Below are 18,658 nucleotides of genomic sequence, written 5' to 3'. Positions count from 1 at the left end.
TTTGGCATCTGGGACTGTATAATTTAGCCAATAAATTTAAGAAAAATTTTGATTGAGGATTTAATTCCAATTTATCGGGTTAAAGAATAAAAATTCTTGCACGAGCCCCTAAGGGCATTTTGGTCAATTTGAGTAAATTACCAAAATTATGTGTTATGTGACAAAATTTATATTTGGTCACATCTATTTAATTAGTTTTAGCTTGGGATATTTAAAAACTATAGGGAAATTTTTTTGTTAAAAATTAGAAGTGAAATTACCAAAGGGTCCTCAAATGCCTTAAAGTGTGGTAAAATTTGGCAAGAGCATAAAAGTATTTTCACAAGGGAAGAGAGAGAAAGGTGGGAGGCTAGGCTATGCCTATGCACTTAAGTTTCTTATTACACATATCCTAGGGAAGATTAAGAGACTACCCTACTGATTAGTGCTCTTCCATATTTTTGTCCTTAATCCCTTTTTCACCAAAACTACACACTTCTCTCAAAAATCATTTTTTTCCACTCAAGCAAGATTTCTCTCTTCCCCTACACTCCCAAAACTGAAACCTTAAGTCCCCTAAACCTCCATTTCTGCATTTATTCTCTTGTTCACAAGCTCAAGAGTACTCACCTACATTGAAGGAAGGAGATCTTCAAGAGTTCTAGCATTGTATGTTTTGGATCATAGTTCTTCCTTCTTTTTGTTTTCTTTCAAATACAAAACCCTAAGGGGATTTTCTGTGCATGCATCTAGTTCTAATGGCCATTCATGGAATGGATATTATATTCTAGGGCAAAAAGGGAAGTGTTTCTAAAGAGATTTCAAGGTTTGGAAGCTCTTTGGTGCGTTAGTGAGAATCAAGGTAAGATTTTAGGATGTGGTTAAGTTTTTTTCTCTCTTCCACTCATCTGCATTTTCTATCCTAACACCCTCTAAAAATCTTCATGTGAAACCTATGGGGCTTGGTTTGAGGGTATAGAATTCAAGAAGGAAGTTTGGACAAGTTAAGAAGTATCATCTCCAAGCTAGAATCATCAAAGGTAGATCTTTGGTTGGTTTTGGGTTGTTTTTTTGGTTATTGATGATATATCTGGTTGTATAGGTTGTTTTGTTGGTTTTGGAAGTTTATTTTATGCTTGAGGGTTAGATTGGTTGATTTTCATGCATGCACGTGGCTAGGGTTTTGCTAGTTGTATTTAGTTTTGCTAGAATGTGTAAAAATGCATGCTGCAAAGTTTCGTTGTCTGACTTCCAATGGGTCAGATCGTACCCTACTACCTTTGTTTGTAGAAATAATTTATATGGTTGCATAGTTCTAGATGAGTACTTGAGTTTAAGCTTTTGAAAATCGAAAAAATGTGTTTTCAAACCGAAGTTATGAACTTTTTGGCATCTTTATGCAATCTGGAAAATTTCTGGGCAGCATGCACTGCCCAGACTGTTTTGAATATTGAACATGTTTTACAGAGTCAAAAGCTATAAAATTTGGTAAAATTTTAGTCTAATATGTATAAGGATCACATAAAATTTTTAGAGGATAATGAAAAATGGTTAGAATGTAATGGATTTTCAAAGTTTGCCCTAATAATCTGAAAACGAAATTTCTGGGCAGCAAACACTGCCCAGATTGTCTTACATTTTTTAATAGGTTACCCTTTCCTAAAAATTATGAAATTTTAAGAGAAACTATATTAGATATGATTAAAGCTTCTGGTAAAAAGTTAGAAAAAATTGGGCTACTATGTAAGAGAAATAATTTTTCTAAGAACCCTAAAGATCTGAGAAAAACTCCTGTGCAGCAGGCACTGTCCAGATTTCTTTAAATGGTTTAATGGGTTTTGCCTTCCCAAAAATTTTGAAACTTGGTGAGAAATTTTTTAAGATAGGTATTAAGGCTCTGGTAAAATTTTAGATTAAAATATATCACGTTAAAATGAATAGTGAAAAAGTTATGTTCAGAATTGGAAATGAAATTGTTTTAAAAAATAGCTAAAGTTTTGGATATCTAACAAATCCCAAATTAGTTTAAGGTTATTGAGAATTCATTTTTACCATTTTCTAAACTCGGGGTACAATTGTCCTTTCTTTTCGAAAATGACATAATAGAGATCCTAGGTTATGGATTTAAAGATGGTAAAACAATGGGAGTTAGGTTTTATAAAACCGTAAATTTATTTAAAACGTAATCTGGTCTTATACACTTGAGACAAATGTCTGTATAGAGTCTCTAAGAGAACTTTATTGAATGTAGCTATGTGGAATATTAACTATAAGAATATGTCATAGTTTAATCTGAGTCACTGTGTGGTTTAACTATAGAGTTATCAAAGTGTGAAGGCTCGCTTTTGGATAGAAGGTTTCCACAAGAAAACTCTAAGGAATCTGGGTAAGACAACTTATGATATGTTTGGCTACAACACGTTAATGACTAGTTTAGATAACTGAGTTATTAGTTAATAATTTGAACTAGTTCTAGAAGGTTTACTCAAGACCGTGGTCCTAGAGAATTCGCATACTCATGACTAAGGTAAGCAGTCCGGCTAGCTACCGCGGTGACTATGAACTGCGGCTAGCCACCGAGGAACTATGTGAGAAATCGATTTGCCACTAATGCCTGTGTGGCTAAGGTTGGTTGGCCATCGCAATATGTAAGAAGTCCGTCTTAACACCTGTGACATAAGAGTCTGGCTAGCTACTGTGACAACTATGAACTCCGGCTAGCCACTGGGGAACTATGTGAGAAACCAGTTTGCCATCGATGCCTGTGTGGCTAAGGCTGACTGGCCATCGCAATATGTAAGAAGTCCAGCTTAACACCCATGACGTAAGAGTCTGGCTAGCTATCGTGACAACTATGAAATCCGGCTAGCTACCAGGGAACTATGTGAGAAATCGGTTCGGGACCGATGCCTATGTGGTTAAATTCGGTTGGCCATCACAATATGTAAGAAGTCTGGCTTAACACTCGTGACATAAGAGTCCAGTTAAACTCAAGGATGCATAAGTAAATTGGTTCTGAGTCCAGCTAGCTACCTTGACAACTATGAACTCCGGCTAGCCACCAAGGAACTATGTGAGAAATCGGTTCACCACCGACGTCTATGTGACTAAGGTCAGTTGGCCACCGCAATATGTAAGAGGTCCGGCTTAACACCCATGACATAAGAGTCTAGTTAAACTTCGTGACACGTAAGTAAGATAATTCTGAAATCAAATCTCTATGGCTAAGAAAGTATGTCGAATTCCTCTAGGAGTCTGGGTAACCGGTGTAACTAGTTTACACTCGTCGGTGCTATGGTGAGATATGTTAAGATGTATTAAGATATGCTAAGCTATGCTAAGACATGTCGAGATATGTTAAGCTATGTTGAAGGTTCCTCTGGAACTCTAAGTCAGTATGTATGTTATGATATGACTGAGTAAGTAAGTATGTATGTTACCAGTTAAGACTGTATGTATGCTCTGGGATTTTCTGTGTGCAGGTGTGCTTTAAAGATACAAATTTTGGTTATGAGACATGACCTTTGTTGACCTGTGAAATTGGCCAACGGTCGTATGTACAGTATACGACACATTTTGAACGAAATAAATAGAATATATGATAGAGTGCAAATATCTTAAGAAAACACAGAAATTTTATAGTGGTTCAGCCCTGTTCTGATGAACAGTAATAACCTAACCCACTTAGTTTTTAGTATTGAATTACTCGATAGACAATTACACTGATGAATAGAAGTATTAACTTTTTGCTAATTTTCCCAGAGTTTCTCCCAAAATATTCATCTGATCCCCTTCAATGAAGCCCTGGGTCCTTTATTAATAGTACTCAGGAGTTGTTACATGATTAGTAATACTGGGATCATGGTTTGGTACACGATTATTAGGTAGTAGAGATACATTCCACCTCCCAATGATTATGAGATCGTGGGTCTTGTCGTTGTTTCTCTGGATCGTGGTAGACAATGCATGATTGAAACCTCTGGGAAAATGCTAAGTCTCGGTTGGTCTATGAAACTTAGGTGCTAGGCTCGATGATCCTTCAGAGCTTGGGTGCTAGGCCTGATGACCCTCTCGGTGCTAAACCTGTTGATCTGATGGGTGCTAGGCCTGTTGATCTTGGTTTGAACGAGTGTGAGTTTTACCCAATGAAGCGTCTTTGGGAGTGTAGGCCGACCACCCTATGAAGGATAGGGTGGGTCGACCACCTAGGTGGTTCTTGAGAATGTCAGGCCAACCACCTCTAGGGGTAAGGGTCAGGCCGACCACCCCTAGGGGTTAGGGTCTGGTCGACTTCTCTATAGGTCTTGGACATATCTTTTTTGCTCATCGGTATTTTTTCAATACTTCGTTGATTTCCCTGATTTGTGATGTCATGTGCTGTTTTCTCTTTCGCCACGTCATCTCTGGATTTTTGATGGATAACATTTGCCCCCTAGTTTATCGTAACGTGACCAACATTACGGTAAACTTGATCTGGCCTGAGAAACATATCGTAGCAGTACTTTACTAGCAAAGTCCCTCGGGACATTACGTAGTACTTTTATCAACTATCAATAATTTGATGAGCACGAATTTTTCATGGATACTCGTAATTCCTAAAAAAAAATTAGATTTTTCAAGGAAAATCTAGTATAATTTTCAAGGAAATTTGAAGTCCTAAAAATATAATACATTTTTCAAGGAGTTTTGATGTCCTAAAAATACAATATATTTTTCAAGGATATTAATTCCTAAAAATACAAAATATTTTTCAAGGAATTTGAATTCCTAAAAATATAAGATATTTTTCACGAAATTTGAATTCCTAAAAAATACCAGATGTTTTTCAAGGAATTTGAATTTTTAATCATACCAAATATTTTTCAAGGATTTTAAATTCCTAAAAATATATGGTTAGCTTGAGAGGCTATAAGTAGGGCCTCACTTCGCACTTCCTTGATCTATGTGCCTCACCTATAGGAGTCTCCAAGGGTGATTTCTCCAATTCTTCATCAAACTCAGATCTTTATTTGGGTTAGTACTTCCCCCTAATCCTTACATCATTTAATTTATATGTGCACATATTTAGAAGAAATAATTTGAATCTTTGAGGAATCTATTTGAATCTCCTTGTTTTTTTTATTTTGATCCAAAATAATTGACTTGTTTGAATCAAGTCTACGATTTCTCTAGAACTTCCTTAGCATGGACAATTTCAAGGGTTACAAACCCTAGCATATGCGATTTCAGGTTTGTGAAACCTTAGGAGAGGCGATTTCCAGGGATGTAAAACCCTAGGCTGACCACCTCTTTGAGATCCATTAGCCTAGCGATTTCTTGGATTCCAAACCCTAAGATAGGCAATTTACAGGGATGTAAATTCCATTATGGGTCGAGTACCTCTAGGGCTTCCCTTGCATTTCCCTTGCCTGATGCAATTTCCAGGGATGTCCATTCCCTCATGGGCTAACCACCCCTAGGGTTTCCATCATGGGCCAAGTACCTGTAGGGCTTCCCTTGCATCTCCCTTTCCTTATGCGATTTCCAGGCCTAGGGATTATGGTTTAGGCAAACTACCCCTAAGTTTTCCTTATGCTCCTAGCGATTTCCAAATTTAAATACCCACCATAGGCCGAGCAATGTTTACCTCATGGGCCAACCACCACACCCTTGGGCGATTTCTAGGGATCCGGGGTGGTCGGACCCTATTTTTTTTTCTTTCTCTCCTCCTTTACTGATCTCTTTGGTAATCCCTACTGATCTATTTCAAACTAGATTTCCCTACTCGGAGGTAATCCCGGTAGATCTTCTGGAAACACCTTGGGAAATTCACATACAATGGGTACATCCCTTGGTTCGAGCAGCATCTCTCGTGTTTTGTCCACCACACTGTCTAGAAACGCTTGGCAACCATTATTGATTAATCTTTGAGCTTTGAGAGCTAAGACTATAGGTATGCGAGTTCGGGAAACTTTTCCTTTGAAGGTGAACTGCTCCCTGCCTTATGTTTGAAAGTTGACTGCCTTACCCTACAGTCTATTGTTGTCCCATATTTTGCTAACCAGTCGATGCCTAAAATTACATCATATTCCTTAAGGTCTAACTCGATCAAATCTACTGGTAATTCTCTTCCTTCGATTCTAACTACAACGTTATGCACCCCTCTACTAGATAACATTCTTTTCCCTGAGGGTAACTCTGTGACAAACTTATTGTTGATGCTCATAATCTCATCAAGAGAAAGTATGAGGCCGAGGCAAGGCCCTTAGGCCACCGTCGTCTCGGGAAGCCATCGCACCATCACAACACAAGTTTGGGTTCGTTTCTCGTGGAGTCAATGCCAAGGGGCCCACGTTGGCAAGGCATAGGTGCCAAGACTCAGTAGCCTCGCGAGGCCCATCTCGCCCATGGCCTCACCCCATGGCCTCACCCATGCCCTTGGCCCCATGGCCTTGCCCCATGGCCTCGCCCATGGCCTCGGCCCATGGCCTCGCCCCATGGCCTCGCCCATGGCCTCGGCCCCATGGCCTCGCCCATGGCCTCAGCCCCATGGCCTCGCCCCATGGCCTCGCCCATGGCCTCTGCCCCATGGCCTCGCCCCATGGCCTCGCCCATGCCTTCGGCCCCATGACCTCGCCCCATGGCCTCGCCCATGGCCTCGCCCCATGGCCTCCTCCATGGCCTCGCCCCATAGCCTCGCCCATGGCCTCGCCCCATGGCCTCGTCCATGCCCTCGGCCCCATGGCCTCGCCCATGCCCTCGGCCCCATGCCCTCGCCCATGCCCTCGGCCCCATGGCCTCACCCATGCCCTCGGCCCCATGGCCTCGCCCATGCCCTCGTCCATGGCCTCGCCCCATGGCCTCACACATGGCCTCGCACATGGCCTCGCCCCATGGCTTCGCCCATGGCCTCGCCCCATGGCTTCGCCCATGGCCTCGCCCCATGGCTTCGCCCATGGCCTCGCCCCATGGCCTCGCCCACGGCCTCGGCCACATGGCTTTGGAGGTGAGAATACTCACAAGGGGCAAGGTACACGCATGAATATGGAATGTACCTACAAACCTGAAGAAGTCAGAGTACGGATATAGTACCCCTACCAGACAAGTAGTGGGAACGCCAGGAGTGGGTATGCAAGGATAGGAGTTGTGGTCCGTACGTCTACGGTCATAGGTCAGAGCCGACACCACTACCTCCTGCGCCACTACGCCTGCCACCACGCATCAGACATGGGTACAGACAAGTAGTGGAGACATCCTCCTGACACCTGCTCCTGTACGGGATGTACGAACACAACCTCTGAAGCCACTCCCCTGACACAGTACGTATGTAACACTTGGTCCCCTGGACCACTATGTACCTAAGGCCATTAGAGCCTACTATAAAATGAACTCTAAGACCACCTGAAAGGGGGTTGGAAATTTTACTGTAGCAGAGGTTTGAGTGTGAATGAAAGACTGAATTCTCCATTATCGTTCTATCACTGTTCTTGAGTTATTGTTCAAGTTTTGACAGCTTTCCGATTAGTGATCTTGATTTGATAATTTTTCCAACTCAACTTCGTTGACGAGTTCTCACCGTCAACAGTTTGGCGCCGTCTGTGGGAACGTTAGTTTCAAGCTACTGTTCCACCATTGTTTCCGACAAGAAGAAGATGCCAAGACGATCAAAGCAACTGAGGGAGACGCGGGAGGTAGAAGTTCACCTGAACGGAGTCCAGCTGAAGGCCTCCATGAAGGACGATCCTCCACCAAGAGACGTGGAACCCCCAAAAGACCCTGAGGTTCACGGAGGTGATAGGGTGGCCTCATCGCCAGCCGCTCCACCTGGAGGGAGTCCTCCAAGAGCACCACCAGTAAACGCTGATGAGTTCCCTCCTCCAAAACCGCCGCAGGCACCGAACTCCGGCCGACAAGACCCAGGCCCTTCTGCCCGTAGGCATGACAAGCACCCCCGGGTCCACTCCGTGAGCTCAAGTTCGAAATCCCGATTTTATGAAGAGGAGATACGTGAACTCCACCGTAAGAACCAAAGATTAGATACCACCTTAGAAAACATGCAAGAGGTCCTTAACGACCTGCTGCAGGGTAAGTCCAGCGTAACCTTGCCTAAGAGGAAGGAGAAGGGCAAGGATGGGGTGGAGACCACTGTACCGGTAGATGATGGGAGAACCCGACATTCAACTAGTAACACCCCCCGCGCGAAGCAACGCGATCACCCCGAACCGCCTAAGCAGGCCTCGAAGCCAGCGCCGAGGACCAACGCTGCCCCTCGCCATGAGGATGAGGTCACCTCCAAAAGAGCACCCTCAGACTTGCGGGAGGAGCTCAATAAGAAGAGGGCGGGCAAAGGGACCATGCCCCCTGTGGCGCCTCGAGAAGGCAAGGGAAAGGCGGATCTCAGCCCGTCCGCTTTAAGGCACACTCTCAGCAAGAGGAGGCAGGACCTAGACATGGAGATGAGGAGCTTGCGGAGCAAGATCGTCACCGCATCAGGCGGCCAGGCCTTTGAGGAGGACTTCGACCATGAGTCGCCCTTTGTGAGAGAAATTCAGGTAATCCGACTCCCTGCCAATTTTAAGGAGCCCAATATGACCCCTTACAAAGGGAACACGGATCCGAAATACCACCTGGATGCGTTTAATGATTTGATGAAACCGAGGGGGATCGGAAGTGGTGCCAGGTGCCATTGCTTCGCTGTTACTCTGAAAGGACCCGCCTACAAATGGTTCAAAAGACTAAGGCCGGGGTCCATCAGGTCCTGGCAGTAGTTTTCTGACGAATTCCTCCAGCAACACCATGTCGTGCGAGACTACACGATGCCTGGTACCAGCCTGGCTAACGTGAAGCAAGGGGAGAATGAAAGCCTGAAGAGCTACATTCATCGGTTAAATATGGAGGCCGCAAAAGTGGGAAGCCTAACGCGCCGAGAGTTAAAAATGGCCATTACCACTGGAGTGCTCCCAGGAAGCAAGTTGTGGGACAACATGTTGAAGAGGGAAGTCACCAAATTAGATGACTTCTATGAGAGAGCGCAGAAGTACATCCGTGTGGAGGATGGCCATGCAAACCTAAAGGCGGGGAAGGAGGAGCCCCACGCGAAGCCCCCAAATAATGACGGATCGAATGTAGCAAAGAAGAAAAAGGCGTACGATGGGCCAAGAGATGACCAACAGAGGAAAACCAAACGAGGAGGTGACCATAGGCCAACGGCTTATACTTACTATACGAACCTCACGGACACCAGGGAGCATATTTACATCACCAACGAAGATCGAGTGCCCTTCAAAAATCCCCCACCAATGAGGAAGGATCGGTCCAAAAGGGACCTCAGTAGATACTGCCAATACCACAAGGACATCGGACACACCATGGCAGAGTGTATCCATCTGAAGGAGGAAATTGAGGAGCTTATCCACCGGGGGCACTTGGGCCGCTATGTCAGGAGAGAAAGGCAAAGGCTGGAGGGCGAGCCCACAGCACCCCAGGCATAAGAGCGAGCCCCAGAAATACAGGGGGATGTCCGAACCATTTTTGGAGGTCCAGGATTTGGGGGAGACTCTAGGAAGGGGCGAGATAGATATGCAAGAGAGGCTCGGCGAAGTCCGTCTCCCTGCGTCATGAGTTTAGAACAACGACTCCCGAAGAGTTTCAAGGGGGAAAACGACTCGATAACGTTCACTGAGGAGGACGCACGGGGGGTACACTTTCCCCACAATGATCCGCTGGTGTTGACAGTTCAATTGGAAAATATGCGTGTGCATCGAGTCCTAGTGGACAACGGGAGCTCGATGGACATCTTATATCGCCCTGCTTTGGAAAAGATGGGACTGGGCATTCGTCACCTGAAGCCCTGCCAGTCGTCCATATACGGATTCACAGGGGACTCAGTGCAACCCCTTGGAATGATCGAATTGACACTTACCATGGGGGAGCAACCCCGGCAGACTACAGTCATGTCTAACTTTGTTGTAGTAGATTGTGCATCAGCTTTCAACGCGGTATTGGGGAGACCCTCCCTGAGAGAATTGAAAGCCATAACTTCAATATATCACTTGGTTTTCAAGTTCCCGACTCCAGGAGGGGTCGCAAGTATGAAGGGAGAACAGAAGGAGGCGAGGGAGTGTTACAACACCTCACTCCGCACGCCTGCAAAACAGCGTGAGCCAATGGCCATGGTGGTACATGAGGCACTATGTATGCCCACGGGGGGTCCGCAGGAGCTGGACCCTCGGGTTGTGGATGAGTTAAGAGCAGAACCAATAGAAGAAGTAGAGGAGGTTACGGTGACGGAGGAACCCCTAAGGAAATTGAAGATAGGGAGAAGCCTGCAAGGTGACGTGAAGGAGGAGTTGATGAAATTTTTGAAAGATAATCTAGACGTGTTTGCATGGAGTCATGAGGACATGGTGGGCATAGACCCCAGTGTGATGTGCCACCACCTGAACATCTCCCCAGATGCAAGGCCCGTCCGGCAAATTAAAGGAGGAGGTCGACAAGTTGAAGGCCAACGGGTTCATCCGTGAGTCTTTCTACCCTGTGTGGGTATCAAACCCAGTACTCGTGCCGAGGCCGAATGGGAAGTGGAGAACTTGCGTCGATTTCACGAACTTGAATAAAGCTTGTCCTAAGGACAGCTTCCCACTTCCCAGGATAGATCAACTAGTAGATGCGACAGCAGGACATGAGTTACTAAGTTTCATGGACGCCTACTCATGATACAACCAAATCCCAATGAACCCAGCAGATGAAGAGCACACATCATTCATTACAGACAAAGGGCTCTACTGTTACAAGGTGATGCCCTTCGGACTCAAAAATGCAGGAGCCACCTATCAGAGGCTGGTGAATAAAATGTTCGCCAATCAGATAGGAAGGAATATGGAGGTGTATGTGGATGACATGTTGGTGAAGACAAAAGAAGCAGCAGAGCTCAGCAGAGACCTTGGTGAGATGTTTGCCAATGGGAGCAAAAAGTTCGCTTGGGATGAAAGATGTGAGGAAGCATTTGCCAAGCTGAAAGAGCACCTGGGGAAGCCACCCCTGTTGGCAAAGCCAGAGAAGGGCGAGAAGCTGTATTTGTACTTGGAAGTGTCTGAGCATGACATCAGCGCAGCCCTGATTAAGGGAGAGAAGAAGCAGCAACAACCCGTATACTATATTAGCAAGCGTTTGGTGGACGCGGAAAACCGGTATCCAGAGATCGAAAAACTGGCCTATGCGCTAGTGGTGGCTTCGAGGAAGTTGAGGCCTTACTTCCATGCACATACAATTGAAGTCCTAATAGATAGTCCTTTGAGACAGGTCTTACATAAGCCTGAGACTTCAGGGAGACTAATGAAATGGTCGATTGAGCTAAGTCAGTTTGATATTGTATACACTCCAAGGGCTTCCATCAATGGATAGGTGCTGGCAGATTTTATAGTAGAGCTCACCCATCAGCCGAATGAAGGAAGGAATGAAGAAGGAGAGCAACCTGTTACAGAGGAGGAGCTAGGAGGTTCAGAGGAGTGGAGCTTGCACATTGATGGGGCGTCAAATGAAGGAGGATCAGGAGCGGGCATCACGATGACTGGGCCCGAGGGACATAGAATGTATTGTGCAATCCGATTTGGGTTTGAGGCCTCCAATAATGAAGCAGAGTACGAGGCACTCTTAGCTGGCCTGCGTTTAGCCCAGGAATTAAGAGTGACGCGCCTTCAAATCTTCAGCGACTCTCAATTGGTAGTATGCCAAGTAAAGGGGGAGTATCAGGCGAGGGGACCCAAGATGGCAGCCTACTTGGAGAAGGTGAAGGGCTTTCTGGGACGGTTGGTGGCATATACTATAGAGCAAATCCCCAGAGAAAAGAACACCCATGCCGATGCACTCGCAAAGTTGGCATCTACCAAGGACGGTGATGTCTTGGAATCAATACCCGTGGAGTACTTACCAAAGCCCAGCATCGAAGGCGCTGACGTGCACATGATTAGTGTCCCGAGGGAATCATGGATCGAGCCAATCAAGAGGTACCTGGAAGAAGGAACCTTGCCTGTGGATAAAAACGAGTCCCGGAGGCTGGTGTACAAGGTCGCAAGATACACCCTGGTAGATGGAGTCCTTTACAAGAGAGGATTCTCAATGCCACTCCTGCGGTGTATAGAAGAGGAGGAGGTGTTGAAAGTGTTACAAGAGATACATGTGGGAGAGTGCGGGAACCATGAGAGCAGACCCTCCACGGCTAGGAAGGCCATGAGACAAGGATACTACTGGCCTTCCATGGAGAAAGATGCGCATGACTTTGCCACGAAATGCGACAAATGCTAGAGGCACGCCAACTAACCTCGGAAACCCCCAAGCGAACTGACCAGCATGACCAGCCCCTGGCCCTTCGCTATCTGGGGGATAGACTTAATCGGCGCTCTTGCCACAGGCAGGGGTGGAGGGAAGTACGCAGTGGTGTCAGTGGATTATTTCACTAACTGGGTAGAAGAAGAACCCCTTATGAAGATAACCGCCAAGCACATCACCTCTTTCATCAACAAGTTCATTGTTTGTAGATATGGAGTACCCTACAAGATTATTTCCGACAATGGTACCCAGTTCGAGGGAGGAGCTTTCGATGAGTATTGTAGGGAAAGGGGCATAAGGAGGAGTTTCTCCGCGGTTGTGCATCCCCAGGCCAATGGACAAGTGGAGGCCATAAACAGGGTCCTTAAGAAGAACCTGAAGACAAAGCTAGAAAAGATGAAGGGAGCCTGGGTAGATGAGCTACCAAATGTGCTGTGGGCTTATAGAACCACCTCACGCATGACTACTGGGGAGTCCCCATTCTCCTTGGCCTATGGGTGCGAGGCCGTGCTCCCAGTCGAGATGCGAGTCAAGTCCCACAGGGTAAAGGCATATGGAGACGAAGCCAAGCGCGTAGCCCTGGCCGAAAGCTTAGACATGCTTGAGGAGAAGAGAGAAAAAGCACAAATGAGGGTGGCGGTATACTAGCAGCGCGCTGCAAGGTACTACAATTCGAGGGTGCGAGAGAGAACTTTCAGAGTTGGCGACCTGGTGCTAAGGAAGGTACTCCCAAACACACGAGACCCAGGCGCAGGAGTGCTGGGGGTGAATTGGGAGGGGCCCTACCAGGTTTCTCAGTGCATCCCCCCGAACACTTACAAGCTGGCTCGCATGGACGACACCATCATACCCCGAGCATGGAACGCAGAGCACCTGAGGAAGTACTACCAGTAAGGCGCCCATGTCCGATGGTAAAAGAACAAGTGTGGCACGCTGCCTTGATATGATAGGAAGAAATCAAAGAGGTTACTTAGATAACCTCCTAAGTAGGTGTGAGTCTTTTTATTTTTGTTTTATATAAAAACCTCATATGTACCGTTGTAACTATTTGTATGAGACTATTTATTATGAATGTGATGAATGGAACTGCATGTTATGGGTAAAATTGTTCACAACCTCATGTATTATTTTCCTTCGCTACGTGGGCATCAACCAAAGTGCCTGCCGATATAAATTTCACCAGACACTTGGGGGGCAGGATAGGAGGCGACAGCAGGCGGCTAGCAAAGGGAACCTAAAAAGGGCCCTATAACAAAGGATCCTAAAAAGGGACCCCTTGCCCTCCTAAAAACAAGGCCCCTAAAAGGGACCCTCTACCAAGAAGAACCCTAGCCCTCCTAAAAAGGAGGCCCCTAAAAAAAAAAAGGAGGACCCTCTACCAAGAGTATCTTAAAAAGGGCCCTCTATCAAGAGGAAGTGACCCAAAACCAAAGGGACCCCCTATACTAGGGCCTTAAACGAAGTTCTTACAAGGTATCCCTTGGGATCGCAAGGATTAGCTACCCTTATGAACACCAAAGGAGGCCATAGGGACTTACAAAAAATGTATGGTGACGACAATAATAATAAATCTAGAGCGGCCACCAAGCCGCCTAGCCAAAAAGGGTCCCAAAGGAGACCCTTGCAAAAATAGTACTATGAATAATGACGAGAAGGACGCTTCTCGCAAAGAAATAATGAGCGCGCACAAGAAAAACATAAACGGATAACTAAGACCCAAGGGGTCAAAATATCCTTATAGAAGCAACCAAGAGGCACCAAAAGAGGTCCCAGTGAACCCTCTCGCATGGGCTCCAAAGGACCCCTAGCCTGATAAATAAAAAAAGGGGAACCAACCAAACTCCATCATACAGGCTTAAAAGGGCCTCAAATGCAATAGAACAAGAAATAAACAGCAACATATGTATTTATACATTAAAAAAAAAAGAAGAGTTCTTGAAATATTACAAGAGTTACCAAAAGAAAAGTAGCACAGATAATGATATTACAAAGTAAAAAGAAAACAAAAAAAGAGCAAGAGTACTTCAAGGCCTCCCATAGTGAGCACTCCACCAAGCCGCTCGGGCAATGGCCTGTTCACCAAAAGAGGAGAAGTCGAAGTTGGGATCCTGCCTCCACACATTGTAAAGAGCACGATCTATAGACCTGCGCTCGGTGGTGATCCTCTCCGCCTCCAAAGAAGCCCTCGCCGCCTCCCAGGAAGCCCTCTCCACCTCCAAGGAAGCGTTCTTCTCCTGAGTCGACTGGAGTTCGGCCCTAAGGGCCTCAACTTCGGTCTCCAGTTGAGCAACCCTCTCCTGCGACGCAGCCGCGGTGGCCTTGACCCCCCGGAGCTCGTGCTCCAAGCGTCTAGCCTTTCCCTTTAACTCCTTGATCTTGGCCTTCAGCTTCTCCCTCTTCGAGTCCAAGTTGGCAGACTTAGTCCGGGCCTTTGACAATTGGACCTTGGTTTCGCTAAGCTCATTTTCGAGCTCCTGGACCTGGGCCATGAGGCCGTCCCTCTCAGCAGTAGATGCGGAGAGGACGCCGGACGTGTCAGCATGTCGAAGAGACACGATGTAGACCTGTACAAGAAAGTCAATGGCGTCAGGGATAAGTAACAAAAAGAAAAAACACGTGTACATCTATACATAATACTAATCAACGCAAGGTGCAAGACCTCACCCAGGCCGCGGCACGCCTTAGGGTCTCCCCAAGGTCTGGTTGAGTCACATTCCCTAGACCCCTCCAGTCGGAGACAGGGAGGCCCAAGGCTATTTGAAAGAAACGCTGCCCATAAGCTGAGGCCATCCTAGTCACCCAAGGCTCTGACTCCGCGCTAGGAACATCTTGTTGGACAGGAACGGATGACCCACTCGCCGAAGCAGGAGGAGGCGCAGGGAAGGAGAAGAACTGGGACCCTGGTGCATTAGAAGGGGGCTCCGCGAGGTCGACGAAATCAGCATCCGGTAAGCCAATATCGTGAGGGACTGGAGGGAAGGCGTCACAGCCATCAAGGCCAGGGGGAGCATAACATCCCGCTGCGGCCTGTGGGTCTAGAGATTGAAAGGCCATGTCATGGCCGTAGGAGCCATAGGGAGGGCATCCCCCGGGGGACAGGGGGCGCTAATGAGACCCCCCACATTCGAGGGGGGCATCCTCCATCTCCTCATCGGCCTCACCGTCGGGTAGGGACAGCCCAGCCGGCATAGCCATAGCCTTCTTAGACCCAGTAACTGACCACAAGAACTTGGGGTCAGAGACCAGGGACAGCTGGTGGCGGTTGAGATTAACCACAGTAAATAGGACCGCTGCCTTCTTCAGAGCGAAGTCTATAGTAATGATATTGTTTATGGCCTCCACCTCCGGCCCGATGATCGAGGGATCAGCAAATTTCCCTACAATATCCACGCCAATGTCAGTACAAGCAAGAGTGCAAAACAGTAAGTTCTAATAAGAAGAAGAGAAAGACTAGGATACTTACTAGGGCCGGCGTGAAAAACTTCACGAACCGAGAGAGGCCCCTCCACCCAGAAACAGTCTTGTTTCCAAGGCCCTGTGTTGGACACTGAGCCCTCTATTAAGGGAAGCTCACTGTTGGACTTCTGCAGGTAGAAGAAGCCCTTGGACTTGTGCACTCCCATAAGGTTATACAGGGAATGCACCTCCTGCGCCATCGGGGCGCGTTGGCGTTACCCTTGAACTAAATGAAAAGGCAACTTAAAGTCAACCAACTGTTGGGCAACAGTTGAAGAGGGGCCAAATCGAAGTAGTTGAGAACTGCCACGAAAAACGGGTGCAGAGGAATGGTGCCACCCGCCTTCAAAATCTGCTCACTCAAAGCCACAAAGCCCTTCTCAGGGCGGTCAGCCCGACAGGCCTCCTGAGGAACATGCAGGGCGTATTCTGGAGCAACTCGGTAGTGCTTCACGATCGCCTTCAATTTGTTCGGAGACACGTGTGACACTAGACTGGACGCCAGTAGGGGGCGTCGTCCTCTTCCTGGACGGACACCTGTCTGCGTGCTTTCGACATATCTGCAAAATCAAAAGAAATATGTGAGGAAGAGGCAGAACACTTAACCCTCCATTTTTTCTTCCTAGCAAGATTTTTCCATCGAGGGAGCAATGGCGGAAGCACTAAGATCGGATAAACTGAGACTAGGGGCTGGGGAGAGGAGCTAGAAGCCCCATGACCGTCCTCAGACGAGGAAGGAGTGGGAGGTTCTGGCGGAATGTGTCCCTACATAAATTATAACTTCCACCACAATTCAAAAAGGGTTGTCCTAAGACGCGCTATATGGTCACTAAGGCCCAGGGGTGAAGGTCCTCCATCTTCTCTCGACACCGAGTCAATTTCGCTCTCCACCACCCAAATTTTACGCCTAAGTTCGGCCATGCACTCAAGGTGGCGAATGCGAGCTTGCCTTAAGGAGTCATAGTCCTGGTGAGGGTTGCCCTTAGGGGACTCTGAGTCTGAGGACAGGTCAATAAACTCAGCCCTTGGGGGTATGCCGGACGGGCCGTCACTGGCCATGAAACCACGTCCCAACAGCAAAAAGGGGCTCACGTATAAACGAGGGGAAGGATACAAAACACAAAGGAATAGGCTTAATACCTCTAGATGCAAACGCCCCAAATGGCCTACTACAGGGTATAAAAAAAAAAGAAACAAACAACAAAGAGGAGGTGCGTGCATATGGTCAAACTCACTACAAGCTCAGACTAATGTACCCCATCCCAAGTACTGCTAGTTTGGACCCGATAAAATATATATATATATGTATAAATAAAAGGGAGAAGGAAAGAAAATATACCTCAGGTGATTAAGAGAGCAAAGTTGGGGGCCAAAAAAGGTCGGGGAGCGAAAAGCACCAAAGAGTCGAAAATGCGCGTCTGCAAGAATGAACCAAAAAGGTGTGTTAGTCATAAAATATACACACCAAGAAATTAGCTCATATGTAAAAAAAAAAAATGTGAAGTGAAAAAATATATAAAACAAATGAAAGGAACTATGGTGAAAGTGAGGGTGTGGGGGATTGAACCCCTTACCTCTTGAAAGGAGTAAGGGTCTATGCACCACTAAGCCAAAGGAGTAAGGTGAAAATATTAAGCCATGCATGAGGGCCTATTTATAGGAATCAAGGTGAATAGTCTACAAGAGCACCTAAAGGTACTCTCCTAGACTGAGGGGCAAGTGTTGATGCTCATAATCTCATCAAGAGAAAGTATGAGGCCGAGGCAAGGCCCTTAGGCCACCGTCGTCTCGGGAAGCCATCGCACCATCACAACACAAGTTTGGGTTCGTTTCTCGTGGAGTCAATGCCAAGTGGCCCACGTTGGCAAGGCATAGGTGCCAAGGCTCAGAAGCCTCGCGAGGCCCATCTTGCCCATGGCCTCACCTCATGGCCTCGCCCATGCCCTCGGCCCCATGGCCTCGCCCCACGGCTTCACCCATGCCCTCGGCCCCATGGCCTCGCCCATGCCCTCGGCCCCATGGCCTTGCCCATTCCCTCGGCCCCATGGCCTCGCCCCATGGCCTCACCCATGCCTTCGGCCCCATGGCCTCGCCCCATGGCCTCACCCATGGCCTCGCCCCATGGCCCCGTCCATGGCCTCGCCCCATGGCCTCGCCCATGCTCTCGGCCCCATGGCCTCGCCCATGCCCTCGGTCCCATGGCCTCGCCCTTGGCCTCGGCCCCATGGCCTCGCCCCCATGGCCTCGCCCATGCCCTAGGCCCCATGGCCTCGCACATGGCCTCGCCCCATGGCCTCGCCCATGGCCTCGCCCATGGCCTCACCCCATGGCTTCGCCCATGGCCTCGCCCATGGCCTCGCCCCATGGCCTCGCCCACGGCCTCGGCCCCATGGCCTTGGAGGTGAGAATACTCACAAGGGGCAAGGTACACGCATGAATATGGAATGTACCTACAAACCTAAAGAAGTCAGAGTACGGATATAGTACCCCTACCAGACAAGTAGTGGGAACGCCAGGAGTGGGTATGCAAGGATAGGAGTTGTGGTCCGTACGTCTACGGCCATAGGTCAGAGCCGACACCACTACCTTCTGCGCCACTACGCCTGCCACCACGCATCAGACATGGGTACAGACAAGTAGTGGAGACATCCTCCTGACACCTGCTCCTGTACGGGATGTACGACCACAACCTTTGAAGCCACTCCCCTGACACAATACATATGTACCACTTGGTCCCCTGGACCACTATGTACCTAAGGCCATTAGAGCCTACTATAAAATGAACTCTAAGACCACCTGAAAGGGGGTTGGAAATTTTACTGTAGCAGAGGTTTGAGTGTGAATGAAAGACTGAATTCTCCATTATCGTTCTATCACTGTTCTTGAGTTATTGTTCAAGTTTTGACAGCTTTCCGAT

The 18,658-nt window shown here is 47.5% G+C and overlaps 1 protein-coding gene across 1 annotated transcript in view; it reads left to right on the top strand.

The window, feature by feature from the left end:
* LOC133779956 (uncharacterized) overlaps positions 1-18,658 on the top strand; it is a 101,365-nt gene that overhangs the window by 49,941 nt on the left and 32,766 nt on the right. The window lies entirely within an intron of this gene.

The sequence above is a fragment of the Humulus lupulus genome, chromosome 5, assembly GCF_963169125.1.
Source record: "Humulus lupulus chromosome 5, drHumLupu1.1, whole genome shotgun sequence".
NCBI lineage: Eukaryota > Viridiplantae > Streptophyta > Magnoliopsida > Rosales > Cannabaceae > Humulus > Humulus lupulus.
Note: the sequence above shows the minus strand (reverse complement) of the source record. Positions and strands in the feature narration are given on the sequence as shown.